This window comes from Dasypus novemcinctus, chromosome 4 (genome assembly GCF_030445035.2).
Source record: "Dasypus novemcinctus isolate mDasNov1 chromosome 4, mDasNov1.1.hap2, whole genome shotgun sequence".
Lineage (NCBI taxonomy): Eukaryota > Metazoa > Chordata > Mammalia > Cingulata > Dasypodidae > Dasypus > Dasypus novemcinctus.
The window spans coordinates 154,975,219-154,999,201 of record NC_080676.1 but is presented as its reverse complement, the minus strand read 5'-3'; the positions used below and the strand labels follow the sequence as shown (position 1 = coordinate 154,999,201).

General features: G+C 42.7%; 1 protein-coding gene and 1 long non-coding RNA gene across 4 annotated transcripts in view; one reads left to right on the top strand and one right to left on the bottom strand.

Annotated features, from left to right (window-relative positions):
• The window catches only part of LOC101441572 (potassium voltage-gated channel subfamily E member 1), a 44,363-nt gene that overhangs the window by 816 nt on the left and 19,564 nt on the right, over positions 1-23,983 (top strand). The window contains exon 1 of one of the 3 annotated variants that reach the window (XM_004474471.3): positions 23,222-23,327. The exons of 1 other annotated variant lie outside the window; for it this stretch is intronic. The gene's annotated coding sequence lies outside the window, so the exon portion shown is untranslated. One more of the 3 variants, XM_004474469.5, reaches the window with a different exon arrangement.
• Positions 22,293-23,862, bottom strand: LOC139438903 (uncharacterized). Its single transcript, XR_011648712.1, has 2 exons — positions 23,460-23,862; positions 22,293-22,540 (listed from the first exon to the last, which is right to left on the bottom strand). It is a non-coding gene; the product is annotated as an uncharacterized lncRNA (long non-coding RNA).

The window sequence follows — 23,983 nt, the reverse complement described above, 5'->3', positions numbered from 1 at the left end:
GACACCCCTGTGTGGCAGGGCACTCCTTGCATGCATCAGCACTGCGCATGGGTCAGCTCCACATGGATCAGGGAGACCTGGGGTTTGAACCGTGGACCTCCCATGTGGTAGGCAGATGCCCTATCCACTGGGCCAAGTCTGCTGCCCCACATTTTTCTTTTTAATAAATGCATTTAATGCTGTAAATTTGTCTCTCAGAACCACTTTAGCTGCATCCAAAAAGTGGAACATCTTCTATGTCATGTAATATCTTATTTCTGTAATATTTTTACTCTTTAAGCAAGGAGTTAAGTGGTCACATATTTGTTTTTGTTTTGTTTTGTTTTTTTAGGTATATGAGGGTGCGTGTACACTAAATTCTTATTGTTCATTAGCACCTTAATTGCAATGTGGTCTTTGAACTCAGTCTATTTAAAACTGATATTTAAAAGTTTGTTGAGACTTCTTTTGTGACCTAGGACGTGGCCAAATTTTTTCAAGGTCCGCAGGCACTGGAGAAAGAATGTATATTCTCTATTCAATGAGGTAGCATTCTCTCTATATATTTATTAAATAATGGTTGTTATTCTATGACTCAAATATTCTCTACTCTTACTCTTTTGGGGTGGGGCTCTATCAGTGTCTGATAGATATGGGTTAAACCTCTCCCCACGCCTGGTTCCCTTTATTGTGGAGAACTCAGTTTCTTGTAAATCTTCCCATTTTTCTTTATATATTTTGAGCCTGTGTAGTTAGGCACACATGCAAGTCCATTATTTTAATAGCTTTCTAACAAATTCTTTCCTTTTATTAAATTGTGGGAATATTTTGTATCCTATGAATCCCTAGAAACTTTTAAATTATACTTTTTCTTAATGTTGTTAAATTAGACTTCAGTGGTTCAGCCTTTGGTACTTTTTTCATTAATTTCAACTTTTTGATTTGTTTTCATTTTATTTTATTTTATTTTATTTTTTTAAAGACTTATTTTATTTATTTCTCACCCCATCCCCCCCACCATTGTCTGCGGTCACCCCTCGGGCTGAAGTGTGGTTTGCTGGCCTGGCGAGGGGAGCGGCCGCGGTAGGCCTAATTCTGCTGCCCCCATAAAAGGGTGGTTGGTCGGGCCCACCGCCACCCCTGAAGGAAGCTCGGCATGGGCGCAGAGTGCCCTCGGGTCTCCCCTTCTCGGCAGCCATGCTTCCGCGGCCGCCCCTCCTCCCAGATGGCGCCACCCGATGCCTTGTGGGGCGGCACCCTTCTTCTTCCTTCTCCCTGCGCAGGCGCAGGGCAGAAAATTCCAGTCTGCCCTTTTCCCCTCCCCCGACAGCAGCAACAGCCAGGCGTGGGCGGAGAAAATTCCAGTCTGCCCTTTTCCCCTCCCCCGACAGCAGCAACAGCCAGGCGTGGGCGGAAAAATCCAGTCTGCCCTTCCCCCCCCCCCCCCACAGCAGCAACAGCCAGGCGTGGGCGGGAAACTCAAGTCTGCCCTCCACCCCAGCAACAGCAGCCACCAATCCCTAAACCCTGCCCCTTCCCCCAGCAACAGCGACAGCCAATCCCTAACCACCACCCCTCCCCCGTCCGGTACCGCCCACTGACCTTTCGCCGGCAACCAATCAGAACAGGGCGTGGCTTCGACCAATCAGCCTTCCCCAGCCCCTATAAAACTGTTGCCTCTCCCTCAGTAAAGTGGACTTGCGTGTTTACCTTGTCTCCGCGGTAGTTCTTCTGCCGTGCGCCCTCCAGTCCTGATAGCCCCCGACAAGGGCCTGGCCTCCCTTGTCCCCAGTTCGTCGCCTGCTTCTCCGGGCGACCCCTTCATCACCGGCTTCTCCGGGCGACCCCTTCGTCGCCGGCTTCGCCGGGCGACCCCTTCGTCGCCGGCTTCGCCGGGCAACCCCGTCAGCCGAACCGCGCAACCCCTGTGAGACCGATCCCTCGTCTGCTGCCGGACCGACCCCTCGTCCCAAGTGGGACCAACCCCTCGTCCCAAGCGGGACCGACCCCTCGTCCAGAGCTGGACCGACCCCTCGTCCGCAGCCAGACCCCACCTCTACCGACCGAGCAAGCCGCCACAATTGTCTGCTCTCTGTGTCCATTCACTGTGTGTTCTTCTGCGTCCGCTTGCATTCTCGGCTGCACTGGGAAACTGTGTCTCTTTTATGTTGTGTCATCTTGCTGCATCAGCTCTCTGTGTGTGCGGCGCCACACCTGGGCAGGCTGTGCTTTTTTCACACAGGGTGACTCTCCTTGCGGGGCACACTTCTTGTGCATGGGGCTCCCCTATGCAGGGGCACCCCTGTGTGACACAGCATTCCTTGTGCGCGGCAGCACTGCACGTGGGCCAGCTTACCACACAGGTCAGGAGACTCTGGGGATCAAACCCTGGACCCTCCATACAGTAGGTAGATATTCTATCAGTTGAGCCATGTCTGCTTCCCTGTTTTCATTTCAGATAGATGGCCTGTAAACAGCATATAGTTAGATGTGGCAGGTTGAAACATGTCTCCCAAGAAAGACGTGTGTTTTATCTTAATCCATGTTCCTGTCAGTGGGAACTCATCGTAAATAATGTCTTTGAATCTGTTAAAGCAAGTCTGGATGTGGACTTATTTGTGATTAGGATTTGGCAGGTCTCCTTAGGTGTGGCCAACTGAATCAGGGTGGGCTGTCATCTGCATTATTGGAGGTCTTACAAATAGATCCCAAAAGGAGATGCCATTACCATGTGACAGGAGGGACAGAGACAAGCCAAGAAACCCCAGGAACTGCAGGCAGCCAGCACCAGAATGCTGCAGGCTCTGGGAGAAAGCAAGCCTCGCTGATATTTTGATTTTGTACTTCTTGCCTGAAAACCATGAGCCAAAAGTGCTTGTTGGTTGAACCATCATATGGTGTGTTAGGTCATAGGAGTGTGGAAAATTGCGATATTAGATTTATTTGGTTATTCAAGGTGATAATTTTAGTCTTTTAATGTATGCTTATTCTGTTTAAGGACATTGTGATTATTGATAGATTTAGATATATTTTTGTCACCTTTTTGATGTTTTCCATTCAATAGCTTTTTCTTTTAAAGTTTTTTCCATCAGATAGATAATGTGTTCTATATTCACTTTTATTTAAACAGTGGAATTAATTTTGTTGTCTTGCAACTTCTAGATTTTATTTCTATTCTTTCCATGATTACCTCTACCTTTCTTACATACTTAATGAGCTTGGAATCTAATAATTTTCCTACAAAGTCTCTTAAGTATTCAGTATTTCTCTCTTCTTCCTGAACACATCAAGGGTCTCAGGAAACTTGAATTATCCATTGAACATCTTGCCATTTCATTAGTCTTGTTTATTTTAAAGCACCTAAATTAATTTTTGCTTTTAGTAATTTAATCAGTAATTAAATTTATTAGCAAGTTTTATGAATTTCTGTGCTTACTGTTTTATCTTGAATTATACACATGTCCTCCCTGGTCTCTTTTTTTCTCAAAACAGAATTTTTTATTACAGAAGTTGCAGGTTTACAGAAAAATCATGCATAAAATAGAGTTCCCATGTACTACCCTATTATTAACACCTTGCATTACTGTGGTAAATTTGCTGCAATTGATGAACAAACACTATTATAATTGTACTGTTAGTCACAGCCCATGGTTTATTCTAGGAGTCACTTTTTGTGTTTTACAGTCCTATGGACATTTTTTTAAAAAATGTTTATTCTAGTAATACCGATACAACCTAAAATTTCCCCTGCTTTCAATTCTTTTGGGCATATACCTAGAATTTGGATTGCCAGGTCATATGGTAATTCTATACTTAACTTTCTGAGGAATCACCAAACTGTCTTCCACAGCAGCTGCACTCTTTTACATTACCACCAACAGTGAATGAGCGTTCCTATTTCTTGGCATCCACTCTCTAACATTTGTACTTTTCTGTTTCTTAGTAGTAGCCATTCTAGTGAGTGTGAACTAGTATCTCATTGTGGTTTTTGTTTTTTTTTTAAAGATTTATTTTTATTTATTTAATTCCCCTCCCCTCCCCCGGTTGTCTGTTCTCTGTGTCTGTTTGCTGCGTCTTGTTTCTTTGTCCGCTTCTGTTGTCGTCATCGGCACAGGAAGTGTGGGTGGCGCCATTCCTCGGCAGGCTGCTCCCTCCTTCGCGCTGGGCGGCTCTCCTTATGGGTGCACTCCTTGCGCGTGGGGCTCCCCTACGCGGGGGACACCCCTGCGTGGCACGGCACTCCCTGCGCGCATCAGCACTGCGCATGGGCCAGCTCCACGCGGGTCAAGGAGGCCCGGGGCTGAACCACGGGCCTCCCATGTGGTAGACGGACGCCCTAACCACTGGGCCAAAGTCCGTTTCCCTCATTGTGGTTTTGATTTGTATTTCTCTAACAGTTAATGATGAGCATTTTTCATGTGCTTTTTGGTCAATTTGTTTATCTTCTTTGGAGAAATGTCTAATCATGGTTTTTGCCCATTTTTATGTCCTCATTTGAAGTTACCATCATGCTTTTGAATATTGAAATTGATGCTTCAATCGTTTGTTGTTGCTGTTTTTTTTCTTTTCTTTTTCTTTATTAGGTAAGTTGTGGTTTTACAGAACAATCATGTGTAAATTACAGGATTCCTTTATTCTACCCCACCCCCACCACCTTGCATTGGTGTGGAACATTTGATGATAGCACACTTGTATAATTGTACTATTACTTAAAGTCCATGTTTCACTGAGTAGTATAGTTCCATAGAGTTTTTAAAAAAATTTATTGTTACCTTATATACAATCTAACATTTCCCCTTTTTAATCATATTCAGATATATATTTCAGTGCTGTTAATTGCTGTTTAATTGGGTCAGTTGTCTTTTCGTTGTTCAGTTGTAGGATTTCTTTGTATATTCCAAATAATCAACCTTTAATGGGTATGTGGGTTCCAAATATTTTCTCCCATTGTCTAAGCTGTCATTTTACTTTCATAATAAAGTCCTTTGATGCATAAAAGTTATGACTTTGGATGAAGTCCCTTTGATCTATTTTTTTCTTTTGTTGCTTCTACTTTGAGTGTAAAGCCTAATAAACTGTTACCTAACCAAAGGTCCTGAAGATGCTTCCATATGTTTTCTTCTAGGATTTTATATTTCTGATTCTTACATTTAGGTCTTTATTGCATTTTGAGTGTTTTTTAATATATGATGTGAGGTAGGGATCCAGTTTCATTCTTTAGCACATGAGCATCCTGTTTTCCCAGCACCACTTGTTGAACAGACTATTGTTTCCCAATTGAGTGATCTTTGCCTCTCGTCAAAAATCAGTTGGCCATAAATGTTAAAGTGTTTTACTGAACTCTCAATTCTATTAAATTGGTCTAGATGTCTGTTTTTGTGCCAGTCCATGCTGTTTTGATCACTGTGGCTTTGTAATAAGATTTAAGATAAAAAGTATGAGTCCTCCAACTTCATTCTTCTCTTACAGGATGCTTTTTGGCTATTCAAGGTCCCTTACCCATATAAATCTGATGATTGGATTTTCCATTTATGCAAAGAAAGCTGTTAGAATTTTTATTGGGATTGTGTTGAATCTGTAAATTGCTTTGGGTAGAACTGTCATCTTATTAATATTTAGCTTTCCAATCCATGAACACAAAAGGCCCTTCCATTTATTTAAGTCTTTTTTCAAAATTTCTTTAGCAATGTTTTGTAATTATCTGTGTATAAGTTCCATACATCCTTGTTAGACTTATTTTAAATTGTAGATGGAATGTTTTTCATGATTTCTTCTTCAGTTTGTATTACTAGTGTGTAGAAATACAACTGAATGTTAGGTGTTGATCTTGTACCCTACCACTTTTCTGAATTCATTTATTAGATCTAGTAATTTTGTTGTCGATTTTTCAGGATTTTCTATATATAGGATCATATTATCTGCAAGCAGGGAAAGTTTTATTTCTTTCTTTCCATTTTGGATTCCCTCCCTCCCTACCTTCCTTCCTCTCTTCCTTCCTCTCTTCCTCCTAATTGCTCTGGCTAGACCTTTCAGTACAATGTTGAATAATGGTGACAGTAACATCTTGTCTTGTTCCTGATCTTAGAGTGAAAACTTTCAGTCTTTTACTGTTAAGTAAGTTGCTAGTTGTGGGTTTTTCATATATGCCCTTTATTAAGTTTTTTCTATTCCTAGGTTTCTATATATATTTTTTAAATCAAGAAGCCATTCTGGATTTTGTCAAATGCCTTTTCTGCATCAATTGAGATGATCATGTGTTTTTTTTCATTTGGTTCTGTTAAATTGGTATATTACATTCATTGATTTTCTTATGTTGAACCACCTTACATACCTGGGATAAATCCCACTTGATCATGGTGTATAATTCTCTTAATTTGCAATAGGATTCAGTTTGCTAATATTTTGTTGAGTACTTTTGTATCTATTTTCAATAGATATATTGGTCTATAATTTTCTTTTCCTATGGTATCTTTATCTGCCTTTGGTATGAGGGTGATATTGATCTCATAGCATGAATTAGGAAATATTCCCTTCTTTTCAATTTTTTGAAAACACTTGAGCAGGATCATTGTTAATTCATTTCTGATATTAGTTATATGTGTGCTTTTTCTTTTTTCTTTTTCAGTCTAGCTAAACGTTTGTCAATTCCATTGATCCTTCAAAGAAACAACTTTTCATTTTATTGATTCCTTCTATTGTTTTTTATTCTTTATTTCATTTATCTCCATTCTAATATTTGTTATTTCCTTTCTTCTGCTCGCTTTGGTTTTAGTTTGCTCCCCTTTTACTAGATCTGCCAGTTTTAAGAGTAGGTCTCTGATCTGAGATCTTCTTTTTTTATTTTATTTTATTTTTTTATGAGGTGCCAGGGATTGAACCTAGGACCTAATGCATGGGAAGCAGGCACTCAGTCACTGAGCTACATCTGCTCCCCAAAGACAGTGGTTTTCTCATTTGTTTTATTTTGTTTTTAGGAGGTACCAGGGATTGAACCTGGGACCTCATACATGAGAAACTCATTCACTTTAGTTACATTCGCTCCCTGAGATCTTTTTAATGTAAGCATTTAGAGCGATAAATTTCCCTCTCTGCCTTTGTGCTATCCACTTTTGGTGTGTTGTGTTTTTGTTTTCATTAGCTTCATGATATTTCCTAATTTCCCTTGTGATTTCATCTTTAGCCCATTGGTTGTTTAAGAGTTCATTGTTTAATATCTATATATTTGTGAATTTTCCTTTTTTTTTTCTGTTATTGATGTCTAGTCCATCCCATTATGGTCAGAGAAGATATATTGTACTATTTCAATTTTTTTTTTTTAATATATTAAGACTTGCTCTGTGACCTACCATATGTCCTATCCTAGAGAATGATCCATGTGCACTAGAGAAGAATGTGTATTCTGCTGCTATTGGGTAAGTGTTCAATATATGCCTGTTAGGTCTTGTTATTTTAGAATATTGTTCATGTCTTGTATTTTCTTTTTGATCTTCTGTCTAGATGTCCTGCCCATTACTGAAAGTGGTGTATTAATGTAGAACTGTCTTTTTCTTCCTTTGAAACTGTCAATATTTTTGCTTCATATATTTTAGGGCTTTGCTGTTAGGCGCACATATATTTAAATTGTTAAATCTTCTTGGTGAATTGACCTCTTTCTCATAAAAAATAACCTTCTTTGTCCCTTATAACAGTTTTTGGCTTGAAGTCTATTTTATCTGATACTAGTAGAGCTACCCCAACTCTCTTTGGGTTACCACTTGCAGACTATATCTTCTCCCAGCCTTTCACTTTCAACCCACTTATTCTTTGACTTTAAAGGTTAGTCTCTTCAGTGGCCACTGGAGATGCTGAAGTCAGGGAGAGGGACAAAGAGTTATAATACAAGACTTGAAATTGTCCTGAGTGACATTGCAATGACAGATATGGGTCATTATATATATGGCCATAACCTACAGAATTGAGTGGGAGAGAATGTAAACTACAATGTAAACTAACTCATGCTTAGTGGCAGTGTTCCAAAATGTGTTCGTCAATTGCAATGAATGTACCACACTAATGAAAGAAGTTGTAAATGTGGGGAAAAATGGAGGTGTGGGAATTGGGGCATATGGAAAGCCCTTATTTTTTTTTATGTAACATTTTATGTAATCTAAGTATCTTTTAAAAATAAATAAAAAGGTGCAGCGGACTTGGCCCAGTGGTTAGGGCGTCTGTCTACCACATGGGAGGTCCATGGTTCAAACCCCAGGCTTCCTTGACCCATGTGGAGCTGGCCCACACGCATGCTGATGCGCGCAAGGAGTGCTGTGACACAGAGGAGTGTCCCCGCATACGGGAGCCCCACGCGCAAGGAGTGCGCCCCCTAAGGAGAGCTGCCCAGCGCGAAAGCAAGTGCAGCCTGCCCAGGAATGGTGCCGCACACATGGAGAGCTGACACAAGATGACACAACAAAAAGAAACCCAGATTCCCGTGCCGCTGACAACAACAGAAGTGGACAAAGAAGATGCAGCAAATAGATACAGAGAACAGACAACCAGGGTGGGAGGGGGGAAGGGGAGAGAAATAAATAAATAAATAAATCTTTTAAAAATTAAAATTAAAATAAATTTTAAAATATATTAAAAGAATAAAGTTAGTACCTTAATAAACAGCATGTAGTTGGATCATGCCTAATTATCCATTCTGTCAAATCTGACTTCTGAATGGCAAGTATAATACTGTTACATTGAAGGCAACTACTGATAATGCAGGACTTTCCTCTGCCATTTTGCTATTTTGATTTTGAAAGTCTAATACCACTTTTCACCCTAAATTCTTCTGTTAATGCCCACTTACATATTTATTTGACTTTTTGTATTGCCTATTTTGAGTCCCAATTCATTTCTTTAGGTATATATTTTTCATATATTTTATTTGTGGTTACCATGGGCTTAACACCTAACATCCTAAATAAATAACAATCATTTTATATTTGATACCAAATTAACTTCAATATCATACACATACATTGTTCCTATACCTTTCTTCACCCCCACCTTTTATTTTTGTACTTATTACAAATTATATATTTCTACATTGTATGTCCAAAACCATAGAATTATCATTACTTTTTATATATTTGCATTTTAGCATCTGAAAGAAGTGGAGTTACTTCTTCCTTACTTCTTTGTAAGTGTTACTTCTTACAAATAAAATACAGTATTGTATTTACAATACAATACAATAGTATTGATATTTATAATTACCCGAATGGTTGCCTTTACTGGAGGGGAGGGGTCTTCTTTATGCTGCTTTTACCAACTGCCTAGTGTCCTTTCTTTTCAGTCTGAAGAACTCCCTTTAGCATTGTTTGTAGGGCAGGTCTAGTCGTGATGAACTCCCTCAGCTATTTTGTATCTGGGAATATCTTACTCTCTCCTTCATTTTTGAAAGAAAGTTTCACTAGATATAAAATTCTTGGTTGGGAATTGTTTTATCTCAGAACTTTAAGTATTTCAGTCAACTGCCTCCTTGACTCCATGGTTTCTGATAACAAACTGGTGCTTAATCTAATTTTGATTACCTTGTCCATACATATTGCTTTTCTCTTGCATCTTTCCAAACTCTCTCCTTGTCCACTGCATTTGACAGTTTGACCATCATGTATCTGGGTATATTTGCCTTCAAATTTATCTTGTTTGATAGGCTTCTGGGATGCGACTATTCATGTCTTTTCCCAAGTTTGGGAAGTTTTATGTCATTATTTCTTTGAATATTCTTCCTTTTCCTTCTCCCTCTGGGACTTCCATAATGTGCATATCAGTAAGTTTGATGGTGTCCCATTGGCCTCTTAGGCTGTTTTCACTTTTTCTAATTCTTTCTTCTTTCTAATCCTCAGCCTGACTCATTTCAATTGTCTTATTTTCTAGTTCACTGATTCTTTCTTTTGCTGGCTCCAACCTGTTCTTGAAATCCTCCTGGGAATTTCTTTAAAATTTTTAAAATTTCAGTTATTGTGTTCTTCACCTTCAGTATTCTGTTTGGTTCCTTTTAAAATGTATTTTTATTGATATTCTCACATGTTCATTCCTTGTTTTCCTTATATCCTTTAGTTCTTTCTCTTCTTTTCCTTTATCTCCTTGAGCATATAGAAGATCATTTTTTAAATGTCTTTATCTAGTATATTTACAGTGTGGTGTTCTTCATTGATATTTTCTGGATTTTTATTCTCTTCCTTTGAATGGACTATCATTTCCTGTTCTGTTTGTCTTATAATCTTTTGTCATACACTCTACATTTTAATATTTTTAAATGTTAACTCTGGTGTTTAGTTTCTGAGCTGGCTCTTTCTTGAGTTTGTATCTAGCTAGTGATATGACCAATTTTCTTGAATGCCAGGAGCTAATAAAACTAAACATACTAATGCTAAAAACACCTTTCACAGTCTTTGCAAATTGGTTTTGCATTGGCTGATGCTCTCCTTCATTGTTCAGTCCTCCTATTTAGAAGGTCATACACAGGTAAATGCAAAATGTCCTTTCTGGTACTGTGTCTTCTGTCCTGGGTGGAGCGCTTGCTGGTGGCCTTAGGACATTTACAGGAATTTGGATGCCTCCTAAACTCCCCAGGGAAGTCCCTCTCCCTGGTGTTCCACCAAAGGATTTAAAGCAGATAAGCTTTTACCTCAGGCTTCTCAACTCAATTGTTTCTTATACTACTTTTGCTATCTCAAGCTGCATTTGCCTGGAGGGCAAATTCTTGGAGGTAGGGGCAAAGCAGAGAGGAGTAGTCCAAATCATTCTTTCCTAACTGTAAGGAGACCAGGAAACATAAATGGGGAGAGTCTGAGGGAGGATCCAGCAAGGGTGCCAGGAGCTTCTCTATTTAGTGCTGTGTTTTTTTGATTTAGAGGCACTTGTCCAGTAAATGCAGTCCTCTGTTTTCTGTAGTTTTGAGGAAGGGTTGTTAAAGCTCCGCTGCCATTTTTGCCTCAGGTGTGTTGGAACAGTGATCACCTTCAGAGTGTGTCACCCCACCAATGTGAAGTAATTAATGAAAGTAGTGATCAGCTGTTAGGCTGCACGCCCCTGGATCTTGGGGAACTAGGTCTTTACATCCCAATCTGGCATCAGCAGGCTGCACCAGGGGCCAGGGTAGAGCGCCTCAGTGCTCCTACTGTTGTAGAAGCTGAGAGAGGTTCAATTATTTGCGTATAGAAAGGCCAAGACTCAGGAATGAGTTTGAGAAGGAAAAACGATTTATTGACAGCCGGCCAGCGGGACTTTGGAGCTTTCTCTTTCAAACCCGAGCCTCCAACAAGATTTTCAAGTTCCTTTTATACAGGTTGGGGAGTCAAATGGTGCTTTTATGAAAGCAAACTACTTTCTTTGTTAGTTAAGTGTTTACCTGAGTACCAGATAGGTTTTTAATTAACATATTGCCCACATTTCAGGTGAGTTTGAATTAGCATCTTGCCCACATTCCGTCTGGATGCAACCTTGAATACACATTCAGTCTTAGATCCTTTCTGAACATTCAAAGCCCATAGGGCCTATATCACTTAACTGGATTCCTAGAGACTAGGCACACTTGGATACAGAATTACATGATTTTGAATTTATGCACAGGCTATATTATATTTCCCATTCAAGGCCAAGTTCAAGTTCCTTTAAGCTTTGGCATCACCACCATCAGAGTTTCCCTGGACTGACTGGTATGAACATAAAGTTCGCATTGCTAAATTGCCTCCCGGGACTGGAATCCTTGCCATGGTCACCAAAGGCAGGACTGCATCCTCTCACTGTCCCACACCCACAAGTAAGGACACAAAGAGACAACAGCCTCCCACCCAGAGGCCACATCACTGCCACACAGCTGAGGGATGGCAGTAGTAGCCACTGCCCAGATAGTGAATTACACCAATATTTATCTCAATTTACCATCCTCTTCCTTCTGCTGGCCCTGGATGCTGCAGGGTTCTACTAGACTCTGGAGTTTCAAAAGAGTTGATTCAGACAGTTGCTGCCTGTTTAATAATTGTTCTGGTGGAAGGACTGATTCTGGAAATTCCCTACTCCACCATCTTACCATACCTCCTGGTTAGGTATTTCCCTGGGTTCTTTTCATTTGACTGAACTACAACCATTAATAATTATTTTAATAAATGTGAATTCTCTTAATTTTGCAATTTTAAAAATTTCTTTATTTTACTTTATTCTTGAATGGTAGTTTAACTGGTTATAATATTCTAAGCCCAAGTAATTTTATGGAGAAAGGATAATCTTTTCTACAAGTGATATTGGAACAGTGGATATCCACGTGCAAAATCATAATCTCAAACTTTTTCTCACTCTTTGTAAAAAAGTCAACTCAAATTGTATCATAAACTAAATTAAAACCTAAAACTGTAAAATTTCTAAATGAAAACATAGAAGAAAATCTGAATGACCTTGGGTTAGACAAAGATTTAGCTAGGATTTTAAAAACACTAATCAAAAAATAAAATTTAATAGATTTCGTATAAATTAAAGACTTCTGCCCTTTGAAAGTCTTCAAAAAAGGAGGAAGACAAGCCTCATACTTGGTGAAAATATTTGCAAAATACATGCAAAACATCTATCTGATAAAGGACTTCTATGCAGAGATATGGATGGCCAATAAACCAATGAAAATATGCACATCATTAGTCATTTGGAAATTTCAAATTAATTAAACCCACAATAAGATGTCATTCAATGCCTACCAGAATGGCTAACATTTTACAAATTGATCATATCAAATATTAGCAATTTGGGGGAGCAACTAGGAATCTTATACACCAGTGGTGGGAATGCAAAATGGTACCTACTTCTCCTAAGTTTTTACCCAAGAGAAATGAGAACATAGGTCCATCAAAAGACCTGTACATGAAAGTGTCAAGTAACTAATGAACAGATAAATAGTGGTACATCAATAATGTGCTACTACTGAGCAACGAGAAAGAACAACCTCTTGTTACATAGAGTACTCTCAAAAGCTAACTGAAAAAAGCGAGACATAAAAGCCTGTATGATTCCATTTATAAGACATTCTAGAAAAGACAAAACTGTAGGAACAGAAATCATATTAGTTGATGGCAGGAACTGGGGTTGGGGAAAGGGATTCACTACACAAGGGCACAATGGAACTTTCTGGAGTGAAGGGAATAGTCCATATACTTAATATGATGGCGGCTACATGAGTATACCTCAAAGAGATAAATTTCATTGACTGCAAATTGTACCTCAAACTCAGCTTTAAATAAATATGAATATAATACAGAATCTGACCACTCCTCCCCACTTTTGCTGCTACTCTCTTGGTCAAACCCACCACCATCTCTCTTTTGCCTCCTGACTTGTCTTCCTCATTCAGGATCTTCAGTCGGTTCTCAACCAAAGTAAACATATATATTTTTAAGGTCTATTTACTTATTTACTTTCCCCCCTTCCCCTCCTCCTGCCCTGCTGTTTTTGCTGTCCGTGTTGTCTTCTCTTCTAATTTTCTCTCTGGTAGAATTCACTGGGATTCGATCCTGGAGATGTCTGATGGGGAGAGAGGTTCCCTGTTGTAGCAGTTTGATATAATTGATGAATTCCAAAAAGAAATATTGGATTATGCTTATAATCTGATCTGTACCTGGGCATGACTGAGTTATGATTAGGGCATTGCGTCCCCACCCCTTGGTAGGTGGGGACTCACAGCTAAAAGGCATGGTAAAGAACAGAGTTGAGGCTTTCTGAAGTTAGAGTTTGACGCTGGAGACCCGGGGAGTCAGCACCCAGAGGAAAGAGAAACCAGCACCAGGAAGGAAGGAACCTTGAACCCAGAGAAAAGCAAGCCCCAGGAACATAGGAACCCAGGAAGCCTGAACCCTTGCAGATGTGGTCAGCCATCTTGTTCCAAATAGACTTTGGTGAGGGAAGTAACTTATGCTTTACGGCCTGGTATCTGTAAGCTCCTACCCTAAATAAATACCCTTTATAAAAATCAACCAGTTTCTGGTATTTTGCATCAGCACCCCTTTGGATGACTAATGCACCTGTCAGTTGTGCCACCTCAGCTCCTGGTTTCTGCTGCACTTCACCTTGACTCTCCCCTTGTCTCTCTTTTGCTGCGTCATCATCTTGCTGTGTGAGTCACTCACACAGGCACTGGCTTGCCACGCAGGTACACTTTCTCTTCTTTTTCAAGGAGGCCCCAGGGATGTAACCCAGGTCCTACCATATGGCAGATGGAAGCTCTATCACTTGAGGCACTCCCGCTTCCCCAGAGTAAACATATTAAGAGTAAGTCACAGTATCTCATTCCTTTGGTCAAAACCATTCCATTTTTTCCTACCTTATGAAGGTTTATAAAAGGCCATATAAGATTACTCCCCCATTCTTTCTCCAAGACCTCCCTACCCTTCCCTCAATCTGCTAGTTCCCTCCCCTCCAGGCACACTGAACTATTTCTTTTTCTTAGAACCAGGCCCTCTCTACCTTAAAGTCTCTGCATTTGCTGCTCCTCTGCTTTCTCCTATGTGCCTGAATAACTTGCTCCCTTGCTTCCTTTAGGACTTTACTCAAATGTCACTTTTTCAATGAAGCCTTCTGTTACCACCCTCTTTAAAATCACGGCCCTCTCCCAGCAGTCCCTATTCCTTCTCTGCTCTGTAGCGCTTATCAATTTTTAACATACTATGAATTTCATTTATTTCTTCTGTTTATTGTTGCCTGCCCACCCCCAATTGAATTTAAGCTCTGCCGTGGAAGGGATTTTTATCTATTTTGTCAACAGCTATATTCCAAGCCTAAAACAGTGCCTGGCACATAATTGTTGCTCAATATATGGATGCGTACAGAATAAAGAAATAAATGCTCATCTGGTTTTTCTCCTTTACTACGATCCTTAAATATTAATTTGATAATAATACCATTATAGTAATATTAACACTACTAATATATTAGTTACACCACTCAATTTTCTTATGTTATATCATGTTAAATCAACCTGGCATTCCTGAGATAAACAAACCTTGGCTATGATATAGTGTTTACTTATAACTACTGGGCTAAGTTTGCTCACATTTTATTTAGCATTTTTTTCAGGTGAGATATTGGCTTGTAATTTTCCTTTTTTGTCCCAACCTCATGTGGTTTGGTATCAAGGTTTGCAAGCATGGTAAAATGAGTTGACTATTATTGGCTATTCTTAATATTAGAGTTCCTCACATGTTTTGAACTTTTGAATTTTGGTTTTTAGGCTCATGTAAGTGGATTGATTTTTTTTTTTTTTTTTTTGGCTTGGTTTTCACTTTTATGTTCATCTGTTCTTTTAGAAAAAGTCCCATAGATCAGAGGTTTTAGGTATTTTTTCTTCTGTCTGTGTTATAGGGAGGTGATTTCCCTTTTTTTGAGCAAGACATCTTCACGTTTTCTCTTTTATACTTTATCTGGCATGGCTTTGTGTTTTGAGCTGAGGGGTGATCAAACATGAACTCATTGAGCTGTCTTGTCCATAACTCTCTTCCCTAACTTTCTTATTCTCAGGTCACTGCCATATTCCACAGGGATTCAAAGAAGTTATTTCCCTTCATTGCACCCACCTGAGTCCAATAGAGCAGGTATTCTTATCATGCCGAGTAACACATGAGCAAAACAAGAAACAGAGTTTTAAGTGTCTTGGCTCAGGTCTAATGACTAGTTAGGGGCTGTTTTCATTTGCCAAAGAGCTGCCGATTCAAAGTACCATAAATGGGTTGGCTTTTATAAAGCGTATTTATTTGGAGTAAAAGCTTACAGTTCTAAGGCTGTGAGAAGTCCAAATCAGGGCACAGTAAGAGGTGCTTTCTCACTAAAGTCAGCTACCACATGGCAAAGCAAGATGGCCGCCGATCTCTGCCAAAGTCTCCCTTTGTGCAGCTGTAGGCAAAGCTGGCACAGGGCTTGTCTCTCACGGTTCCTGAGTTTGTCTCTCTGTGTCTCTATTTATGTCAGAGCCAGCAAGAGGGGGAGACTCAACCTGAGTCATGCCTCATGGACATAATCCAATCAAAAGCCCTAAATAGATCTCATCGAGTAATTTAATCAAAGGACCTTCACAGGAATAGATTAATTTAAAAACATAATCTTTCTCTTCTTGAAATTCATAAAATAATCTCAAACTGCCACAGGGACAGTGTTGGACCCCCATGTGGGGCTCTGGATCTCACTGCATTTTACTTTTGAGTCACTTTTGCTGGCTACTAAAGTAGAACACTGGACAATCATGGAATCTATTAAAGACAATTTCCTTACTACTTATTATGCTTATGATACGCAGAAGAATAATTATCAGAGGAGAAAGAGTCAGATCTGCTATTGAGGCTGAGGATTTTAATTTAGATGCTGTCACACAATTAGTCCTCCTACTTATCTTTCTGGTCCAAATTTCTATGTTCCTGCATTCCATTAAATTCAGCTCCACTCAACAAATATTCAGTAAGGGTCAGACCTTCAAAGGCGCCAGGAGTTGGTACAGTGCGGTCTATGACTGGCCTAGAAAGGGGAGTCTGCAAAATCATGGATAGAAAAGTAAGCATTAATCTACTCGAGAAATATTTATGAAGTCCCTTCTATGAGCTAGGCTCCTTAATAGACAAGTACAAAACTGAAAGACAAATCCTGTCCTTCAGGAGTTTACAGTGTCATCGAAGAGCTGATGTCACCAGTACTGAAATGTGAGGTGGAATGTGAAGCTTGGTGAAATGATCACACAAGGACACAAGGATGAAAGTCCAGCCTAGGTCAGGAGATCAGTCTGCAAACTCTTCGTCAGATTCCTCCAAAAACCTGAACAAGTCTGGCTTTTGGTGGGGACTTTAGAAATGAAAAAAGATAAATGGTCTTGTGAGTATTGGGAAGCAAAGGTAATGGTCAAAGATGACTGCCTGGTGCTGTTGGGACTGGCACAGGAGTTCCCAGAAGGGGGAGAAGTTTACTTCAGCCAGGAAGCCTGGGTGTATATTGGTGGGACAGGGGTGACACGTGGAGGGGGTGGCATTTTAGCTCTACTCTGCAAGGTGGGGCAAATTTGGACATACATGTGACTGGGTGTCTGTGATGATTAGGCTAATGTGTCAATTTGACCAGGTAACAGTGCCCAGTTTTTTTTGTCAAGCAAGCACTGGGCCAATTGTAATACAAGGGCATTTCATGGACTTGAATCATCAGTGCGTTGATTACATAGATGTTTGGTTACATCTATAACCAACTGAGGAGTCTGCTGTCAGCAGTGAGTGGCGTCTCATCCAATCAGTTGAAGGCCTTAAAGGGAGAAATTATTTCAGCATTCAGGGAGAGAATTTCCATCTCTACTTCAGACAGCCAGCATCTCCTGGGGAACTCAAGGACTTTCATTGGAGCCCGTGGTTTGTAGCCTGTCCTGTGGAATTTGGACTTGTGCATCTCATGGTTGTGTGAGACAATTTTATAAAATCTCACACTGTTTATAGATATTTCCTGATGGTTCTCTTTCCCTAGAAAACCCCAACTACTACAGTGCCCTATATAAGAACTCTGGAAATAGTATTTGAATTGGCTACAAATCGAGAAAGATTTATTTATTGGAGAAAATTTGTAGGGAAAGGGGTCTGAGTTCAGATTCAGACATTACTTATAATAAGGAATCAGTGTGAAGATGAAAATTGTCCTCTCACTTTTTCACTGTTTGCGAATTTTGCCCTGAAGGTAGTTTGGACGTTTGCTTATCTACAATATTTCATTTGGAATATGTTTTACCTCAGTTGTGCTGACACCACCTCTGCATTATTCATTGATTCATTCAGTTCCCATGAGGAGCCCACACCAACCAATGGCATATCGCCCCAGCCTGTGCCCCCCGCCCCCCGAATCCAGACTTCCAGGTCTAAGGTCCTTGTTGAAATAACTGTGACAGAAACTGTGACATTGGCTGTAGATGGTCCCATTTCTAAAAAGTGACCTTCTCATGCATTCCCAGAAAGGCGGCTCGCACTGGTTTTAAAGTCAGGGCTGCCAATGGCCTTCCATTCCAGGGACGTCAGTCGCAATACAGCTTCTGTGCTATCAGAGCTTTGAGGACACACCAAACCAATGGCAGACATGCCAAGAACTGAGAGATGCTAATCCCATTCCTTTGTCTCCTTGTCCTTTTGGTAAAACGTCCAGCTTATTGTTACCTTTGCAATATTAAATCCACAGCATTTAAAAGGATTATACATGTGTTTTTGTAAACTAGTCCACTTGAGTTCTGTTTAAAAAAACAAAAATCATAAAGGCAGTATTTGTATTGTGTTGTGTGTGTGGATTTAGTGTACTTTCCTACTCAAGAATAACATCCAGACTGTAATTAATTTTTCCATGATCCTATCAGCAAAGCATTATTCTGCTGGGACAAGGAGTGGGTAGGGAGAGGCAGAAAGAAAAAAAAAGCAGAACAGTGTTATTTCTTTTGGAAAAGCTTTTCTTAATGGGATTTGTGCACAACAGTGTGAAGGTTGTGGTTATTTGTCAAATGCAAGGGCAGCTGTGATGCCTCATTGGTAGATCTCTAAACCACCTGCTTTGTAATTCTGAGTGACTCAAGGGTGCCGTGCCAAGACCTGGGCAGAGGCAGCTTAAGTGACTATTTTGATCAACATTCTCACCATCCACCAGTTGGCCAACTTTCAGAGTCATCTTTTGAGCTCAGTCCACGGCCAAGATTGGTAGGATCATTGCTAGAGGGTTGTGTCTATTTAGTGGAAATAAGGGTCCCTCATATGGCAGCCAAGGATCATCTAGCACAACAGCAGTCTATACATCTCATGAATTGTAGATAAAATATCATCCATGTATGTATTTTGGGAGAGGGGGAAGGAGACCTACAGCTTTTCTCAGACTTTCCCAAAAAGAATCTGAAAAAGTTAAGAACACTTTTTGAAAAGGATGACTAGGACATATACATCTGACACAGCCAACAAATTAGCCATCCAGCAGACTGGCAAGGACCAAACCATTCCATGATTAAATGAGTTCTCCATTGTGCAAAGGGAAGGACCTGCGAGAGAAGGGTTTCCAGATAGTGGAAAGGAAGGGACCAGCATGTGATCAGCAAACACAATTCCTACAGAGCCTGGTGGCACCTTCTGGTACCCTTGCTGGGGAGACTGTGGGCTGGCAGGGGCCTTGTGTAGGGGGCTTATGCCATCAACTCCTGCCCATTTGTTTTTCTGCCAAAGGTGGACAGGAAGTTTCCAGATCCTAGATTTTTGTAAAAGAAGCCAGAATTTAGATGTTTATAGAAAGTTCTGTTTTTTATCTTAAAATGATTCTAAAGTTTAAATCAACAGACTGACTCCCTGCCTAGCAGGTCAGAGCTGGACAGAAGCAGTCCTGGGCCCAACTGGAGGATGGTCTTTAGACATTCTAAGGAGCAAAGCAGTGGGAAATGGAATTAGTGAGCTAGAAAGGTCTATAAGGCCCGGAGCAGGTTGTGGGTGAATTGGTTTTAGAATTAAAGCAATCCTCAGGGATTTTGGGGAGAATGCCAGAAGGCCTCAATCTTTGGGAAGCATACTTTTTCTGTGTAGGACTCATGGACAAGAGGATCCTGGGACTAAATTGAGGCAGACCTCCTGTGACCAAGTGAAACAAATGGACCAGGTATTGGCCAAGCAAGGGACAGAAGACTTGAGGGCACCAATGAGAAAGAAATGGCCATCAGAGAAGACATGGGCATCTCAAGCCTTCCATGTGGTATGTCGACAGAGCTGTGGATAGTACCAGGGGGTGATGCCCCATTGGCAGGGTGGGTGTTTTAGTTTGCTGAAGGCTATCAATGCAATAAACAAGAAATGGGTTGGCTTTTATAATGGACATTTATTAGGATAAAAGCTTAAAGTGCTTAGACTATGAAAACGTTCAAATCAAGGCATCATCAGAGATGTTATCTCACCGAAGTTTGGCTGCTGGTGATCCTGGACTCCTGCCATATGGCAAGGCACAATGGCAGCTCTGCTGAGGTCTCTGCCTTCCCCTCCAGGTTCACTTTCTTCCCAAGCTCAGCTGTGGGTGATCAAGCATCTGGCTGTCTGCCCCTTCCTCCAGGCCTCGTGTCTTCCAGCCTCTTGGAGTTTCTCTGTCTCTGGCTTTTTCTCTGTGTCTCTACTTTCAGTTCTCCATTTATAAAGTACTCCAGCAAGAGGACCAAGACCCAGCCTGGGTCACGCCTCACTGAAGCAATCCAATCAAAGGCTCCTGACTGAATCCAATCTACTCAAAAGGTCCCACAACCACAGGCATGGATTAGCTCCAAGAACAGGATCCTTTCTGGGGTCCACAAAAACATTCAAAGTGTCACAGTTCTGCACCCCATCACCTGCCACCACAGGTTGGGCTAGGACCTTCAGTCGCCGTCACACTCATCTTCCTTGGGGAGGAAGTATTTTAGCTTTAGCATATTGCTGCAGCAAAGCTAGGTTCTGTGCTACCAGAGAAAGGGTACTTGCCTTATGGGTGTTTCTCACTGAAGATCTGGGAGCCCCAGGGCCATGAGGGTTGCCCATGTGGACAGTGGAAGTTAAAAAGCAAGAAGGGAGAGGGCCAGAAGGCAGGGAAGGTCCCCAAGCCAATGTAGGGAATGTGGGCCTCAACTGAATGGTGCCCTGAGAAGAGTAAATGCCCATCCACATGATCCTGGGCTCTGTACGTGTACCCTCTTGGCTTAGGCTGAAAATCATTCACTTCTGGTGATGGACTGAGCCTTTCTTTCTCCAGTATCAGGAGCATAAGCTGGATAACCCAGTTGTTAAATGAGATTTTCCTAGGAAAGAACGAGAAGTGGCTGAAATCGTGGCTTTGGATGCCATCTGCATTAAGGTGGGAGCTCGCCGAAGGGGAGCTAAACCTGCTGAGAAGAGTGGGGGCACGTCTGAAGGACAGTCCCCAAGAGAGGGATCAGGAGCAGGGGAGGAGGTGATGGAACGAAATAGAGAGAGAGAGAGGGAGGTGAGGAAGTGACCCAAGGACTGTAGGCTGTAGATCTGTCACTATGATTAGTTTAGGATCAACCATCCTCCTAAAATGGAAGGGGGTGAGAACAACAAAGTGGAAAAGGAGAAGGAAGAGGAAGAGAAAAGGAAACAAGGGGACAGTTTCCAGTTCACTCAGGGTAACAACAGGCACCCTTGCTCATCTCTGATGGTGTCTTATCATTTACAAACAGGAAATGATCACAGCATCCTTAGAATAAAATAACCATCATGTGCAGGATGACGAGAACCAGGAAGAGAGTTGAGAACACAACTTTGGGAGCTTCACCACTTTGCACACCCACTCACAGGCATCGGGTGCCAGGTAGGCAGGCCCTGTTCTATGAACTGTCACTAAAAGGGCTATGCATAAATTTGGTGGGACAAACATTTTGCTTGAATCCTTTGCCCTTTTCCCCACCAGGGGGAGACTTTTGTGGAAAGGTTGGCAGGACCCTGCATACCTTCAGTGTGGACTTGAGGAAAGAGAATCCAGGGAATTCAAAAATAAAGGTTGGGGAACGTTTTCTTAAATGCATAGGGTTATTGTTTTTTAAAAAAGGAAGCAGGGAAGCGGACCTGGCTCAACTGATAGAGCATCCGCCTACCAGATGGAGGGTCCAGGGTTCTATACCCAGGGCCTCCTGGCCCATGTGGTGAGCTGGCCCACGCGCAGTGCTGATATGCACAAGGAGTGCCGTGCTGTGAAGGGGGGCCCCACGTGCAAGAAGTGCACCCCGCAAGGAGAGCCATCCCACATGAAAAAAAAGCGCAGCCTGCCCAGGACTGGTGCTCCACACACAGAGAGCTGACACAAGATGATGCAACAAAAAACAGACACAGTTTCCCAGTGCTGCCTAATAATACAAGTGGACGCAGAAGAACACACAGTGAATGGACACAGAGAGCAGACTATGGGGGAAAGGGGAGAGAAATAAATAATAAAATAAGTCTTGAAAAAAAAGAAAAAAAGGGAAAAAAGGAAGCACAGAATAGCATAAATTAGATAATTAATCTCATGTAAGCCCACCACTAACACAATATTAACACTGAGGCGGGTTTCCTTACAGTTTCTTTCTATAACACAGAGAATCCTGAATGTACAATTTAGGGACGCGCATTTTTCACTTAACATTATAATACAAGGCTACCCCAGTGTCGGTACAAATTATTTGTAAACATGATTTTAAAGACTGCATGTAGTAGCCAATCTGATAATACTCGTATCAAATGTACCATCATTTAATAAACCATTTTTCTATTTTGAGACATTTAGGTTCTAGTTATTCTAAGTGAACCACGAAGTACAATTTAAAACATTTTTTTAATGTTTTAATTTTTTTCACAAAGTGCATTTTGGGGCACAGAGCTTTTCCATGGTTCATATCCTTTCCACAGACCAGCTCTCACACAGTGCGTGCACGCGGTCACAGGCGCGGCGTCGCAGGGCTTTCTGGAGTGGGGCGTTGGCATCTCACTGCGTCCGTCCTCCTGAGGTTGCAGAGGTCTAGAACGCCGGACCCCTCTGAGAACCTCCAGTCGCCCTCATCTCCCTGAGAACACGGAGTCCGAGGCCCAGAAAGAAGTGACGTGGGGGCAGGGACCCTAAAGTCCCCTCGCCCTGGGTCACCGCCCTTCTTCAGCTCCGCCCTGCGCGGGGCGAGCCCGGGCGGAACGTTTTCCCAGCGCTTTCCGGGGACTCTAACTCGGGGGCCGCCCCTTCTCGCTGTCGCCGACCTCGCTGGCGGGCACTGCTGTGCCATGTGCCCCCAAGTCACCTGGTTTCCCCCTGGGCGCCAGGCTCGTAGCGGCCCCGCGAGCGGCCCCGCGGGCCTGGTCCCCCGCTGCGGTCCCCGCCCCGGGCCTGGCGCCCGGGGTCCCGGCTCAGCCAAGACTGGGCCGCTGCGCGCCACGCTGGGGCGCGGGGTGCCGCCCAAAGGAGCCAGGTGGGGGGTTGGAGGTTTGTCCCCGCGCACGGGCGGGGGTGGGGGTGAGCGTCCCCACCAGGCCGCCTTTCTCTTGCCCGGGGCGCCTTCTTTCCTGCCAAGCCCAAACTCCCGCAGGAAGGTCTGTCTGTCTGTCTGTTCCAATAGGGACTACTGCTGGCAGCCCTGAGCTAACCAGGGTGACCCAAAGCCCTTCCCCGCGCGCGGCGGCGGCGGCGGGGGGCGCAGCGGCGAGGGGGCGGGGCGGGCAGGGCTGGGGTGCCCCGGGGGTGCCGGGAGGCCCCGCCCGGACCGCGGAGGGTGCCGCCTCCCGGGCTGGGCAGGGGGTGACCCCAGCAGCCCCGGCCCGACTCGGACTCCGCCGCGCAACGGCTCTCCCGGCGCCCCAGCGTGGGTAAGTCACGGTCCCCTGCCTCCCGGCTCCTCGTCCCTGCACCTGGGTCCCCAGCCCTTGGGGACGCAGCGGGCCTCCCAGCGAGGGCTCAGGAGCCTCAGCCCTCCTTCCCCCGCGCCCGTCCTCACTTACTGAAGAAACAAATGCAGAGCAAACGTCTCCGCACCGCGCCGCAGAGCGCTTTCCCGCTCGCGTTCAGTCACTGCCTTTGCGGTGCTCACCTGGGAGCTTGGTGCGCGCTGAGGGGTTGTGAGCCCGCTGCAGGGAGCTGGCGCGGAGGCCAAGGGGCGGGTTTCCGAGAAGTATCCTCAGTCCCAGAGAAATCATCCCGTGAATATTCAGGTAGGTCTTGTTATTGGGAAGGGAATTGGTTTGGACATAAAGGACGAGCTGATCATCTTGGGCCTGGGAAGGCGGAGCTGGGGAGACAGTTCTTCCTGATCCCGGGCTTTCTGGTGGTTGAACGCAGCATTCATTAATCCATGCGTGCAAGCGCTCCAGCATTTATTGAGCGCCTACCATGAGCCAGACTGTTCTAGTAGCTTAGGATACAGGGGAAGCACACACAGAGCTCCTCCCTGCCTGGAGAAGCTTACATTTGGGTGAGGAAGACAAACAGTCCACAGTGAGCATAATAAATAAGAAAACTCTATCGT